At 54.0% G+C, this 15,167-nt stretch overlaps 2 protein-coding genes across 2 annotated transcripts in view; one reads left to right on the forward strand and one right to left on the reverse strand.

The window, feature by feature from the left end:
• The window catches only part of TAF7L (TATA-box binding protein associated factor 7 like), a 94,963-nt gene extending 91,161 nt beyond the window's left edge, over positions 1-3,802 (forward strand). The window contains exon 13 of the mRNA XM_056859744.1: positions 3,788-3,802. The gene's annotated coding sequence lies outside the window, so the exon portion shown is untranslated. The remainder of the gene's footprint in view (positions 1-3,787) is intronic.
• The window catches only part of DRP2 (dystrophin related protein 2), a 75,339-nt gene that overhangs the window by 35,655 nt on the left and 24,517 nt on the right, over positions 1-15,167 (reverse strand). The gene's annotated exons all lie outside the window — the stretch shown is intronic.

Here is a 15,167-nt window from a genome sequence, read left to right on the forward strand (position 1 = left end):
CAAAATTCAGTGACACCAAGGATGATGACGGGCATTTAAAATCCCACAATTCATAATTTCTCCTCTAAAGGAAATAAGATGTTAACATTAAATACCGTAGTGATTGGGGGAAAAGCCTAAATGTTAAAATTAACACTGTGAAAAGCTTGTTCCGGGGTGTTCCGGAAGCATTTTGGCCTGGAAAGGGTTAATAAATAGATGCTCTCTACATGTTTTGATTTCTAAAATATTGTTCTAGAGTGTCTTTAAGTCATGCCACTGTTTTTTGCGGAACTATTATTTGTTTAATCCCTGTTCCGGTGTGTTCCTGGGTGTTCCGGAAGCATTTTGGCCTGGAAATGGTTAATAAATGCGCGCTCTCTCTCTCTCCGCGTTTTGGTTTCTAAAATATTGTTCTGGAGTGTCTGCCACGCATGCCACTGTTTTTTGTGGAACTATTATTTGTTTAATGCCCGTTACGGGCCGTTTTGGCTTTTACCCGGGCCGATAATCAGAGATTACTGCATGTTATGACAGCATGTATAAGAAAGGCCTGTAACAGTGTCAAAAATAGTATACACCTCGGCCGGAGGCTAGGGTTGCCAGGGCCCTCTTTGCAACCGGCAGGAGGTTTCTGGGGTGGAGCCTGAGGAGGGTGGGGTTTGGGGAGGGGAGGAACTTCAATGTCATAGAGTCCAATTGCCAAAGTGGCCATTTTCTCCAGGTGAACCAATTTTGATCGGATGGAAATCAGTTGTAATAGCAGGAGATCTCCAGCTACTACCTGGAGGTTGGCAACCCTACTGGAGGCCCCCTAGATTTGGAGGCCCTAGGCTTCAGCCTGCCAAGCCTAGAGGTAAATCTGGCCCTGCATGGTGGTTGTTTGCCCTGAAGAAAGTCCTGGAGTATCAGGAGTATGTTTTGTGCTTCACGATCACCACCACTAATCCGGTGCCTCCGAGTCTCTTGCCCCTTGAAAACACTGCTTTGTAATTGGCTCTTGACTGCAAAGGGATGTACTAAAAGGAATGAGACAATTGTCCATTGGAAACAATAGGAGAGGCTGGAAGGCCCATGGAAAATCATGGGAGCCAGGATTGCCAATTGACTTGCATGGGCTCCACTGAAATACATTACAGCAGAAAAACAGTTGCAAAGAAAATGTAGAATGGATTTTCCATTAAGATCACTTGGCCCAGATGCCTACTCTGGCATTGGATTGACAGTCCCCAGAGTGCACCTTCATTCCACTCTGGGGCTGTCATTCCAGTCCCAGAACACAGATGCTGTACCCTGAGACTCTGGAGGCTGTCAATCCAAGCAATGGATGCCGCTTTGAGCTGGGAAGCTTTTTCCCTGTTACCCCCAGGCACCCTCAAGTAACCTTCCCATCCAGACAGGTTCCAGTTGGTTGTGCAGCCTTTCGGGCAAAATGCTGCTTTGGCAGGAGGCCCTTGGCCGTCTGAAACCTGTCCTATTTTGCATCGGTTTTGGTTACCAGGAAGAATGTGATGCGCCTGGATGGTTTGCCGTAACGGCTGAGTGATGTGGGAGCCTGAGGGTTTGACTCTCACCACAGACACTAACTCCTCTGAGGGAAGCTACCCTCAACCATTCTCCTTCAGGGGGAGACTGGAGAATCCTGGCCTGCCTGGCAGGGCTGTTGTTAGGATGACTCTGATCGTGAAGCGCTTTGCACACTGAAAGTGCTGTCTCAGTCTTCTTCTTGACTAAACGGTAATGGAGAGTCTCAAAAAGGCCCGACTTCCACTACTACCGAGGAAGCCGCCCCCAAGGCGAGTGCGACCCATGAGGGGATGTGGTCTGCCGGAAACTAGCATGCTGCTGCGGAAGGGGAGAGGCTTCCCGCTGCTGCCCCTGACCTAGGGGGTGAGGAAAACGTGCCCCTCTGTGCAGACAGAGAGCCCAGCACGGTTAGAGGGACCCCAAAGCCCCCAACCAAGAGGTTCCAGCCGATCCCATTAGGTGCCTGCAGGAATTCATCCAGAGGACAGCAAATCTGTGCCAAGAGCGCAGGGCAAGCGGACGGGAGCCAGAGGAGGCTGCAAGGCCCACTCCTCACCTTCTCTCTGCTCTCTTCTAGGCTCCAACGCCTGAGGGCCCTATTTTCGAGGGGGAAAATTGCCCCTGTGGCCCAGGAAGGCCGCCAGCAGGAGGCTGCAGGTGAGGAGAGGCTCCAGGCTGAGGTGGCATTGCTGGCAGCGGGGGACCCGCTGGGAAGGGAGGCGCACCCGGTGCTCAGGCGTGCTGAGCCTCTGAATGAGGAGCGTTTTGGGGACCGGGCTGATCCGCCTCCTTCAGGGCTGGGAGAAGGTTTTCTCCTGCCAGTCTCCGGGTGGAGATCATCCCTCAGGGCCACCAAAGCAGTCTCTGGGAACTAGTTGCCAGTCTGGAAGCCAGACCAAAAGGGCTCAGGGGGAAGAAACCTTGGACGGTGGAAGGGAATACAAATCCCAAACTGTATTGTCCATGTCCTCTCTCCGCAGCTTCTGTAACATCAAAAAGGGCCCCTGCCGACTTGGAAAGGGTCCAAGCATACTTGAACGGGAATAAGGTAAACCTCCCACAGCAAAGGTCCTCCTCTAGAGACCAGGGCCATTTCCATTGCCTCGGCAGGCCTCTGGCATAGCAGAGGGCCCCTTTGATTCTGGTCTTCCTCAGAGCCTCCTTGCAAATGGGGAGCGGTTCCTTTCCAGGGAGGACGACTCCGTCGCAGTAGTGGCAAAAACGTAGCTCCTGCCCTCTCTGCCCTCTGCCACGCAGCAGGGACCCGGGGCTCTCCTCGCCCTGCTCACAGCCGAACTCTTGCTTCTTTCAGGCCCCGAAGCAGGAGCTGCAGCTCCTCAGGGCTGTCGGCAGGGTGTGCGAGGCCTGCCGAAAGAAAGGCCTCGCCACCCTGCCGTTCAGCAAGAACGCTGCCGGGGAGGAGATAAAGGTGAGTGAGACTGAGGGCCCCATGGGGAAGACTGCATTGGGGGGGAATTCCGCCTTGTCTTCTGCCTCCTGTTTGGAGGCGTCTTACTGGGTGGGGTTCAGGGCAGGCAGATTTTTGGTTTGCATTTTCTGTTGCTGTGGAAAGTTTTGGTGAAAGGCTGGGTCAAATCACCTGCATCCTCTAGAGTCATTTCTGCACCTTGGGTGCAGGTCTCAGAGATGCAAAGTGCCCAACTCGGTGGGGCAAGAAAAGCCCCACTAGAGTCCAGGAAGCGCTGACCCCTCTGTTTTGCCCCCTGGTCTTTCCCAGGAAATCATGGAGGACTCATTTTTTCAAATATCAGAGAGTTTCCTCCGGGCGATGGACACCATCTCCAAGCTCAGGTACATCTTTCTTTGAGGGACCCTTTGCCCACAGCAGTCAGACGGACAGGAGCTCTGGGAGGAGCGGATGAAGCAGGAGACTTTGGGGTTGCGGGACAGCGGGCAGAGCCGGGAAAGGGAAGAGCTCTACTGAGCCACAAAAGGAACAGGCTGCTTAAGGATCCAACCCCATTTCCTTTCCATAGTTACTGGAGACTCCTTTTCTATTGGAGATCCTACACTCCTGTTCCTCCCCGCCCCCCCCCCCAGCTGCTGCTCTGAGTTTGCATGTTTGTGGCCTGGGGGGGAGCGGGGTGGCTCAGGGAACAGGCACTAGATTTCTTGATGACTACCCCTCCCTTTTGCCACGGAGTAGCACTTGCCTTTCCACCCTGTCAGCCAGTTCCAGCCTCCCCTGGCCGAGGAAACCAGGGACTCCATCGTGGCCTGGGCTCTCCGGCTGGTGGTGATGGGGAGCCCAGGCCAAGACGACGGGCAGTACCAGGTACGTGAAATCTCGATGGCCTTGGCGAGAGTGTGGCACAGAGGCCTGCCGGTCCTGCCTTGCCCGAGGCCGTGACTTTTCTCGATTGCTTTTGGGAGAGCGGTGTTCCTCAGGCAAGGCAGGAAAGGGCCACAGAGATGGAGGCTCCTCTTAGGGTCCTGAATCCACGGGCCTGCTTGCAGCAGGAGAGTAACAGGCTGCCCTTCAAGGCTTCCTGTGGGGTGGGGGATTCCGCGCGCCTCACACCGGCTCCATCTTCCTTTCAGGCTCTGCAAACAAAGGCGGAGGAAGGCCTGAAAGGCATGCTGAGGGCGATGGTGCGGGAGGACCAGTCTGCTGTGCATCTGGTGGGCCTCCTGGAAGTAAGTGTGGCGGAGACAAGATGGAGGTGGACGGAGGTCCCCTTGGAGGCTGGGGCTGCAAATGGGAGCCTGGCGGGGTTGGGGGGAAGTAGCACCTTGAGGTCAGCAGAAACCCCACTGCACCCCCACTGGCTGGCAGAGAGAGCGCAGAACCGTTCCCTTTCCTCCCAGGGAGACCTTCTCCCGGAAAGGACCAGACTGGCTGAAAGGCCACTCCCCTAGCCTCTCTGCCTGAGGGGACAAGATCAGGATGGATGCAGGCAGAAATCCCACAGGAGCAGAGCCCCTGTTGAAAAACGTGCTCCTTGCTTCCACAGCACCTGGCCTACTGGATGCACAGCAGCTGTGCTGCCGCCAGGTCCCGCGCCATCGCCCTCAGCAGCTCCCTCCTCCATTTTGCCAGCCATCTGCCCTCCTTAAAGGTAAGCCCCCCCCCCCCCCGCCTGACTCTCCCATTTGCAGGGCTCGGCTTTGGCTACAGCTAGGAGATTTCACGGGCCGCTCAAACCTCTCTTTGCCTCCGTCTCCCCTCTCTCGACCTGCTGCTCCTTGCAGATGGAAGGGCACAGGGCTGGATTCCCCTGGCTTCTCCCTGTGTTCATGGAGGTCTCTGTCCTGGGCTTCGTTCTCACCCAAGTCGCAGGCGAGCCAACAGGCCTTTGCGGCTCGGAGTTGGATCGTGCTGAGCCTCCCCTACATCTTCCTTTGGCTTCTCCCCTCCCATGTTGCTACAAATAGGTTGAGGAGGAACGTGCTGGACCCTGAGTTCTAGCAGAAGGGTTCCTGGCCGCAGGGTGGAGGGGCAGAGCGTGGGGCCAAGGAAACGGAGGCTGAAGGGTTGGGGACAAGCCCTCGGAGAGGGCAAAGGGAGCCTGCGGGGTGGATCTTCTGGGTGAGACTGGACCTAGGACCGAGAAGGCAGTCCAGAGCTCCTGGGCTACCTGTGGATCAACAAGCCATGCCCCTTCTTCTCCTTCCTCCTTTAGATTGGGAACAACGCTGCCCTGGGTCACCTGGTTGTGCAGCTGGCCGTCTCCCTGGCTGACCCGCAAGCCGGCATTCGGGCACAGGCCAGGGAGACCATGGGCCAGCTTCATCAGCTGCTGCTGTCCCAGCAGGGTAAGTTCTCTGGGCAGGATGGGACCCCCAGCCTTTGCCAGTAGCCAGTCACCTCCTTTCTGACTTGGGTGCCCTTGGGTGACAAGCTCCTCCTCCCTGGACATCTTCCCAGTTCTCTCGATGCTCTTTCCACTTGTCCCCATGGCCCCACCACATCTGGTAAACACCAAGAGGGCTGGATTCTCCTCTGAGAAGCTGGATTTCTTCCATCTGGGTGCAGAACACTGCCACGCTGCGGCAGGAGGGGGGGTCTCAGAGACCCTTGCCTCAAGGGCAGTTCCCATCCCGAGGCAAGAGAGAGACCCCAAGCCAAACAGCCAGAGAGAAGCAACGCCGTTCTGGGTGTGGCAACCCAATATCAGCCCCTCCTTTCTTTTTCTCAGGGCTCACCAGGAAGGAGCTCCGCTGGGAGCAGGACCCAGGGCAGCCATGGAAGGAGGGCTACCGCCACCTGGTGTATGTGGGTGAGGTAAGGGGAGTCTTCTGTGGTGCTTCTGTGGCACATCCTCATGAAAGGCAAGGGGCTGGGTGGGGTGTGTGTGTGTGTCTTTATTCCCCTCCCTGTCCAGAAGGCTGGGGCCCACTCGTGGGAATTCCCTGGGCAATGGTGCGGAGAGAGAGATTGCCCTCTCCCTCTGCCTTAGGAAGGCCACACTCCAGGGTCATTCTTTCATTGCTTTACAATTCCCTGTACCTCAAAGGGCCTGGCCCTGACTAGGACAGCAAGAAGGACAGAGTCCCTGCCTCGGGGAGTTTCAGGCCTCCACTTTGAACGGGGATCAGGCAGGGGCCAGAGGGGAGGCAGGAGCCAGGCTCTCCAGAGAGAGAGAGAGAGAGAGAGACGCCAGAGCGGTTCCAGGTCTGGGGCTTCACTTTGGGCAGGGTGGGAGAGGACTAAAAGGGTGCTTTTTATTTCAGGTGTTGTGGCATCACCTCACCCACATACAAAGGAAAAGATATGCGGAGGCGTGTTGGGAGAACGTCTCCCACCTGGCCCAGGAGTGGGTAAGGGAGGGAAGCCTGGTCCTCCTTTATTCCCTCCTGGGCCGGGCCCAAGAACTCTTGGAGGAGGAGGAGGTGAGCAGCTGGGTAAAGTAAGCATGGATGAGGAACGCGGGGTGGTGGTGGGGCGGGAGGCGATGGAGGCAAACGTTCCAGGCGTTTGCTGAGAGGAAAAGGAGGACTTGCATCATTGGGGGCTTTTTCCTCTCTTCTCCAGGAAGATGACTTCCAGATGAACCTCTCTGCCCTCCTCTACAAGTTGTGGAAGGGCAGAGAGGTTCCCAGGGACATCGGGGCACTCCTGCCAGGGACAGGTAAGGCCCGTTTCCATGGCAATGCGGGTGGGAAGGAGGCGGGCCCTCAGAGGAGCCAGAGCTGCTCCTGCTCCACACCGAGGCCCATCCTCCGTCGCCTCCGCTGGGGCCTGAGTAGCCCCTCTTTGGCTGAAATACGGCTGGAAGAGACCACGCAAGGCGCTGGAGGGCTCCTTCTAAGAAAGCCCCTTTGTGCAAATGGTAGGCTTACCAGCCCGGTTTGGGGGCCCACGTTGGAACCCATAGTCCAGAAGCAATTCTTCCATGTATTTCATATGGGTAGTAAAATTCTGGACAGCCACCACAAAGAGATTCTGTCTGTCTGTCTGTCTTCTCTCCCATCCAGATGACCAGGAATAAATGCAGGCGTGCCCCCTCCTCCTCCTCCTCCTCCTCCTCCTCCCCCTCTGCCATCAGGAGATGCCAGGAAACAACACCAAAGACTCCTGTGGCCCGCAATGAGGGCGCAAATGGGATCCAGTGATGGGAGCTTATGGAGCTCTGGGCCCATGAACCTCGCCTGTCTGCTCCCTCTGGAGAAAGCACCAGAAAGACGCTGTGGGATGCTGGGGGACTCCTGTCTGTCGGCTCCTGACATACGATGTGGCAGCGTCTCTGCCGTTACCCAGATCCGTCCCCGTGTCAGGCCAGTCACGTGGAGAGCGTCCTCTACTGAGCAAACTGTGAAACATGAGCCCGTTGGCCGGAAGGAGTCACTTCACTCAGTCGTATACACCAGTCCCCTTCTGGTGCAATACACTGTCGAGAAGAAAGCACGGAAGGGAGACGAGCACAAGCTGCCAGGAGCTCGATTACCTTCTCCGAAGGACAGAAGAGGGAAGGGTTAAGAAGACCACGTCCTCAGGATATTGTCCCAGGATATTGTCCCAATGAAATGTCCATAAACCTTTGGGCTCGTTGGTTTCTCTTGAGCCCCTGGTGATAGCAACGGACGAGGACGCTCAGCTTGGCTGGGAGGGCAGAAGCCAGCATTGGTTCCGCATTCCAAAGAAAAGTGGATTTGAACTTGGAGATCTCTAACCATAATGTTGTTTAGGCAGGAGACAAAGGGGGAATTCTGCAGAGCTGGACGGCAACCCTATGGGGATTTGCTACTTCTTCTCGATGCCCCACTTTGCAAAAGGGACTGAGAAGTGAGGACTGGAAGTCCAACTGTATGACCTTGCAGTTGTGCCTGCGAAAGCCGCTGGACGGCATCTCTTTCTATCAAGGGTACTGTGAGGGTCTCTGTCTTTATGTCTCTGCTTTCCATCACCTGCGGTGTTATCAGTGAACTCGTAAAAGCAGTTCACACCTTCTGGTCTCAGGCGCCAGGCCTGATGGCCCATGTATCTTCCCCCCCGCTGTTCTTCCTGCCAGTACTCCCTCAGGCCGGTGCGGCCTTGGAAGTGTGATAGCCGCACCAGACTTCCTGGGATCCGTCTGATGTTTTGTATTATGCCAAGCTTGTAACTTCCCATAACAATAAGTGTGAACCCCAGTGCCCCAGTGCCCTGGAGTCAATATATTCTGTAAACCCGTATAGCCCCTCACTTGCAACTTTCTACCTGTGCCTGTCTCATCTCCTGAAGGCTTCAATAAATCTATTGTTTCTGTATCAACGTCTGAGCAACTGATTTGGAGAAGCAAACTCAGAGAGGGGGATCTCTCACATTAAGTTGCAAGTCCTTGCCTCTCGGACTGCAGCTGTACCGCTTTGGACAGAATGTCAGCCGACGAGGACACCACCCCTAACCCCGATGCCCCCAAGGAACCGGACGAGCCGGAGAAGCCGGACCCGAAGGAGGAGGGAGCCAAGCCAAAGAAACCGAAGGGTCGCGCCCCCGACCAAGATCGGGACGGACGTCCCCGGGGGCTTACTTATTGGCTGGACTCTCCCAAGGGCTGGTCGCTCTCGCGGACTGCGGCGAAGGATCGCCGGTTGGCCTTCCCCAGCACGGGACTCGAAGGGGACCCGGCCCGCAAAGAGGCCCTCATGGAGGAAGAACGAAAGCAGTGGCAGGAAGACCGCCGGGCTATGCAGGAGCAGATGGAGATCATGCAACGCGTAATGGGTGAGATGGCCACGACCCTAGATGCGCTGAAGTTGCAACCCCCAGCCGGTGCTCCCCCAGACGGGGCGCCGGTAGTTCCGCCCGCAACCCCTGCCCCCCCGGCCCGTCGGGACCTGAAAGTCACGTATGACGGGTCGGGAGACCAGTTGACCTTTTTTATGGTCCAAGTAGATATTTTTATGCGGGAACAAGGCCGAACCTTCGTTTCTGAGGAGTCCCGGGTGCAGTACGTGGCTTCCTTACTGCAAGGGGAGGCGGCTGCCTGGATGGTGTTGCAGTATGAACTCCGCTCGCCGGTGCTGCGAACCCTGGACGAGTTCATGGTAGCACTCCGAAACCGTTTTGAGGACCCGACTCTGGGTGAGCGGGCTAAAGCCTCCCTGATGCAACTGCGCCAAGGGACTAAGTCGGTGGCGCAGTATGCAAGTGAGTTCCAGTCACTGGCTAGCCGAATTCTGGACTGGAGTGAAGCTACCTTGGTACAATGTTTCAGGGAGGGTCTCAACCCAGACCTCCAACATTGGGCCTTCATGCAAGGGAACCCCCCGGATGTGGAAGGTTGGGTTCGCCATGCTGCTGACATCGAGAATCGCAAACAACTCCTGAACTTGTCCAAGCAACGGCTTGGGCGAGACCCCAGGCCCCGAGGTGACCGTGGCCGGGAACTCCGGCAAGGGGGTGGCGGGGGTCTCTCGGCCGCGGAACGCCGCAAGCGGTTCGAGGCCGGCGTCTGCCTGATCTGCGGGGGAAAGGGTCACTTTGCATCGCAATGCCCCTCTCGCTCAGGCCGTCCGACCCCCCCCCGCCAAACCCAGGCCGAGCCGACGAAACCGGCCGCCGACAGCCAGCCTCGCCGCAGAAGTGGACCACTGAGCCGGCGCTCCGGCGCACCCTCCGCTCTCCACGCGCGCCCCCAGGATGGGGCATCCGACTCTACGGTCCCATCGGGGTCCCGGATTACAAATACCGTCTTTGATTCGGACGGCTCCCCGGAAGCCACCACCCCGTCCCCCTCTTCCAGCGAGGAGGAAGAGTGGGAACAGCCGGCAAAAAACGCCGTCGGTCTGCTGTAGAGGGGGCTCCGCAGCAGACCGTCCCTATCGTTGTGCAAGGAGCTCCACCGATGGTAAGCGCCCAAGAGGACAATGTATTTGTGCGTGTTCATCTGTCCCTACCCAAAGGGGGTCCCCCGTTAGAGGTCCCCGCGTTGGTCGACTCGGGGTGTGCCCGCACCATGATAAATGAGGAAACTGCCAAGAAGTTGGGTGTCCGGCGCAAGCGGCTTCCGGGACCCCTCCGTTTTTCCCAAATGGACGGGAGTGACTTTAAACGGGGCCCTGTGACCCACAGAACTGCAGCCGTGATTATGTCCGTGGGGGAACATTGGGAACGGTTGTATTTCACCATCGCCCCTATTGTAACCCCTGTGGTGTTAGGGATGAACTGGTTAAGGGGACACAATCCCTCCATTGATTGGGTTAAACGGGTGCTTTCCTTCCCCGAAAACCCCTGTGGGTTGCATGACAAGGAACGGGTACTCAGAACTCCAGCCGCCGCACTGGTAGGGTCCCCCGCCCCAGTCTCTCCTCAATTACCCTCTGAGTACTCGCAGTTTACTGATGTTTTCGATGTTAGAGAGTGCGACGAACTGCCTCCCCACAGAGAAACGGACTGTGCCATCGAGATTGTAGGGGAAGGCAAACTGTCTAAGGGAAAGGTTTACCCCATGAGCCCTAGTGAAAAGACTGTATTGCGAGACTATCTGGATGTCAATCTGGCGAGGGGTTTCATACGCCCCTCCAAGGCTCCTTATTCAGCCCCAGCTTTCTTTGTAAAGAAAAAGACGGGAGATTTAAGACTGTGTATTGACTTTCGCAGACTGAACGCAGTCACCCAGTCTAATGCTTACCCCCTCCCTCTTATTCCTGACCTTCTAGCACAATTAAAGGAGGGCCGAATCTTCACCAAACTGGACTTGGTAGAAGCCTACCACCGCATTCGCATCAAAGAAGGAGACGAACCCAAAACGGCCTTTTCCAGTTGTTTTGGGATGTTTGAGTACCTGGTCATGCCGTTCGGACTTTCGGGGGCTCCGAGTGTCTTTATGCAATTAATTAATGAAGTTTTGCATGATTTACTGTTTCGGGGGGTGGTGGTATTTCTCGATGACATTCTTATTTACTCTGAGACCATGGAAGAACATGTGCGCCTAGTGCGAGAAGTGCTCCAGCGGCTGCGGGAGCACAAACTGTATGCTAAGGTGTCCAAGTGTGAATTCCACCAACCTTCTATTACATTTCTGGGGTATGTGATTTCCCACCAAGGGTTGGAAATGGACCCCGCCAAGGTCCAGGCGGTGCGGGACTGGGAAACCCCCACTACCCGCCGCCAACTTCAACAGTTTTTGGGGTTTGCCAACTTTTACCGGAATTTCATTCCCAACTTTGCCCAAGTTGCGCTTCCCCTCACTGCCCTGTTGCGTACCAAGGACAGGGGGGCTAGCGCCGCACTCCCCTCAGCCCGTCTGCAATGGTCTCCCCAGTGCCAGCAAGCTTTTGAACGTTTAAAGCTACTTTTTTCATCCGAACCCGTTTTGGCTCACCCGGATTGCACCAAGCCCTTCGTGGTGCAGGTGGATGCCTCGGATGTAGCCATGGGCGGGGCCCTATTGCAGAGGGATGAGGGGGGACGGTTGAGGCCATGCGCCTACTTCTCCAAGAAGTTTTCCCAGTCCGAAATCAACTGGGCCATTTGGGAGAAGGAGGCAGCAGCGGTCAAACATGCCCTTACCATATGGAGACACTTCTTAGAGGGGGCCGAGCTGCCGTTCGAAGTGTGCACAGATCACAAGAATCTTGAGGCTCTCAAGGGAGCTAGAAAACTCAATGCCAAACAAATTCGGTGGGCCCAATTTTTTGCAAAATTCCGGTTCACCCTCAAACATGTCCCTGGCAAAGAAAATGCCCTAGCTGATGCTTTGTCACGACTTCCCCAGTATCGCAACGATTTCGATCGCCCCGTCGACTCCCTGTTCACTCCCGAACAGCGAGGGGAAGTCCCTGGCTTGGCCGTCACCACCCGATCCCAAGCCCGCCAACCGGAGACCCCCCCTACGCTCAAAGGTATCCCGGAAGCATTCCAACAGCGACTCCGGGACGCCTCCTTACAGGAGGAGGAGCACCATCTCCTCCCCACTGGCTTGGAACGAACCAACACTTGGTGGGTGCAAGGGGGGAAACTATATGTCCCATCTTCCCTTCGCAAAGAAGTATTGGGACTTGTACATGGGGCCAGGCTAGCGGGTCATTTTGGTTTCATAAAAACGCTTCACCTGGTTCGAAGGCAATTCTGGTGGCCCGGTATGAGATCTGATGTAGAGTTGTATGTGCGCAGCTGCCCCACCTGCGCCACAGCCAAGAAACGGATGGGAAAACCCCCGGGGCTTCTCAAACCGCTTGAGAACCCCTCCCGTCCCTGGGAAGTCATCGCCATGGATTTTATCACCGACCTACCTCCAAGTCGGGGGAAAACGGTTCTCTGGGTTATCACAGACCTCTTTTCCAAACAGGTTCATTTCGTTCCATGTGCAGGTCTTCCTTCAGCCCAGGGCTTAGCTAAACTGTTCATCACGCACGTCCTCAGGCTACACTCGATCCCGAGGAAGGTCCTCTCCGACCGGGGGGTCCAGTTTGTTGCCAAATTCTGGCGGGCTTTCCTAAAGTTAATGGGAGTGGAGGAACAGGGCCTTTCTTCCGCCTATCACCCCCAAACGGATGGTCAAACGGAACGAGTAAATGCGGTAGTAGAATGTTATTTGCGTTGCTATGTAAATTTCCACCAGGACGACTGGGTCGACCTGCTGCCATTTGCCGAATATGCGTACAACAATGCGCCTCATTCCTCTACCGGCTTTAGTCCCTTCCAAGTTATATACGGGACGGATTTTGGCCCTTTCGGTTCTGCCCCCGTCTCGCCAGAGCTCCAGTCTACCCCTGATCTTCAGGAGTGGATTCAGGTGGTTAAATCCACCTGGCCATGGTTGCTCAAAAATCTGGAAAGGGCAAAAAGCAAGTACAAGGAACAAGCAGACAAACACCGGTCTCCGGGATGGGAACTCAAGGTGGGGGAGCAAGTCTATCTGTCCACCAAAAACCTCCGCTCTCTTCGCCCCTGCAAAAAACTGAGCGACCGTTATGTAGGACCTTTCCCCATTACCAGAGTAATCAACGAGGTTACCGTGGAACTGAGTCTCCCTAAGACTCTCAAGGGAGTTCATCCAGTCTTCCATATAAGCCTCCTCAAACCTTATGTAGCAGCTCCCCAGTTCCACCCCCCTCCCGCTCATGAGATTCCTACCGTAGTAGGAGGGGATACCCATTTGGAAATATCCAAGGTTTTAGATTCCAAATGGAAGAAAGGGAAACTGTTTTACTTTGTTCGCTGGAAAAACCTTGGCTCCGCTCATGACGAATGGGTGGCCGCACCCCACATGGCAGCTCCTCGCTTGGTCCGAGAATTCCACCTCGCTTATCCCGATAAGCCTCGTCCTCTCGGAGGGGGGCCTTAAGGGGGGCAGAATGTGAGGGTCTCTGTCTTTATGTCTCTGCTTTCCATCACCTGCGGTGTTATCAGTGAACTCGTAAAAGCAGTTCACACCTTCTGGTCTCAGGCGCCAGGCCTGATGGCCCATGTATCTTCCCCCCCGCTGTTCTTCCTGCCAGTACTCCCTCAGGCCGGTGCGGCCTTGGAAGTGTGATAGCCGCACCAGACTTCCTGGGATCCGTCTGATGTTTTGTATTATGCCAAGCTTGTAACTTCCCATAACAATAAGTGTGAACCCCAGTGCCCCAGTGCCCTGGAGTCAATATATTCTGTAAACCCGTATAGCCCCTCACTTGCAACTTTCTACCTGTGCCTGTCTCATCTCCTGAAGGCTTCAATAAATCTATTGTTTCTGTATCAACGTCTGAGCAACTGATTTGGAGAAGCAAACTCAGAGAGGGGGATCTCTCACAGGTACTCTGCAGAGTAACAGAAGCCAAATGAGTCACTGCCCCAAGGAGATGATCTGGGGATCTTGCTTGGCTTTGCAACAAGGGACTTCAGAGCTGGACATGGACAACTGGCGTTCTTCCTCCTTTTTAAATTTTTGTAGCATCTGCCTGGTGGAGAATTCTGCAGAACTTGACAGCTTGGACAATGCTTTGTGTGATTTGGGTTGGTCCCATCAAAAGATATGGCCTGATTGTATTCCACTAATCAGTCAGTCAATAAATTCAGTTTATACCATCGTAAGATGGGCTCAGGGGGCTTCCAACAATATATGAAACAATATGTTAAAATATAAATTGCTTCTTTCAACCCTAGGAGCTGACATCTTTCATGGAGACAGAGGTGGAAGGGTGCTGGCAGCAATGTAGGTCAAGCTTCCACAAATGGTGACATATCCAAAGCTTGAAAGAAAACGGCCAACTCAAAAGACATTTCTCTACAGTCTCAGAGGAGCATGCCTATTACACGAGGTGCCTTGGAACACAGGCAGCAGACTGCTGCTGCAGTCGTCTTGTTTGTGGTCTTCATAGAGGCCGGGAATTCAGAGAACCTGCTACACCTATTGTTACAATGGTATATCAATATAATGATGTAAACGTTTTTTGCCATCAAGTTATGCTGACCCCCAGAGGACTTTCAAGGCAAGAGATGTTCAGAGGTCGTTTGCCATTGTATCCTATACAGGCATATTATGACAAATATGCAAGAGACAAACACGATTATATGACATATGGAAAAATTATACATTCGCAAAGATAAATTAAATTGTTTCAAAAGATAAAGGAAGAAGAAAAAAATATATATTAGTTACTGTACTTCCAACTTGTTTCATGATTTAAAAAAAGATTTCCGAGCAGCGGGAGGAGCAAAAAGGGAATTTACTGAATTTGTAAAGACAGTAACGAAACCAAAGGATCATATAATACGATGAATCTATAAACTGTTACATTAATATGACACAGAAACTGAACAAGTAAAGACATGTATGATCAGACGGATGGAGAATTTTGAGGAAGAAATACCCTTCCAATGGGAATCCTTATGGACTAAAGAAATAAAATTTACTGCCAGCCAATCACTAAGAGAGAACGAGTATAAGATGTTCTGTCGGTGGTAAATGTTTCCACAGGACATTGAGAAATACATGCTGAAATGCAGAAAATCTTAAAGATTAAATTTCCTATGGAAGCCAAATGTATGTTGTTGGCCATTTTATCAAAGAATATTCCAAAAGCTGGAAGAACCGTTTAGACGTATGAAAACGGCAGCCAGAGTTACATTAACAGCAAAATGGAAAACAGAAAAGAGTCCTGTTAGAGAAGGCTGGGTGGGAGAGTGAACTGGCTAGCGAAATTGACAAATTATGTTTTAAGGAAAACATCTAAAGAATTTCAAGAAAAATGGAATGGATAGTTTGTGTACTATTCTTAAAAAATCACCT

This window comes from Euleptes europaea, chromosome 13 (assembly GCF_029931775.1).
Source record: "Euleptes europaea isolate rEulEur1 chromosome 13, rEulEur1.hap1, whole genome shotgun sequence".
Lineage (NCBI taxonomy): Eukaryota > Metazoa > Chordata > Lepidosauria > Squamata > Sphaerodactylidae > Euleptes > Euleptes europaea.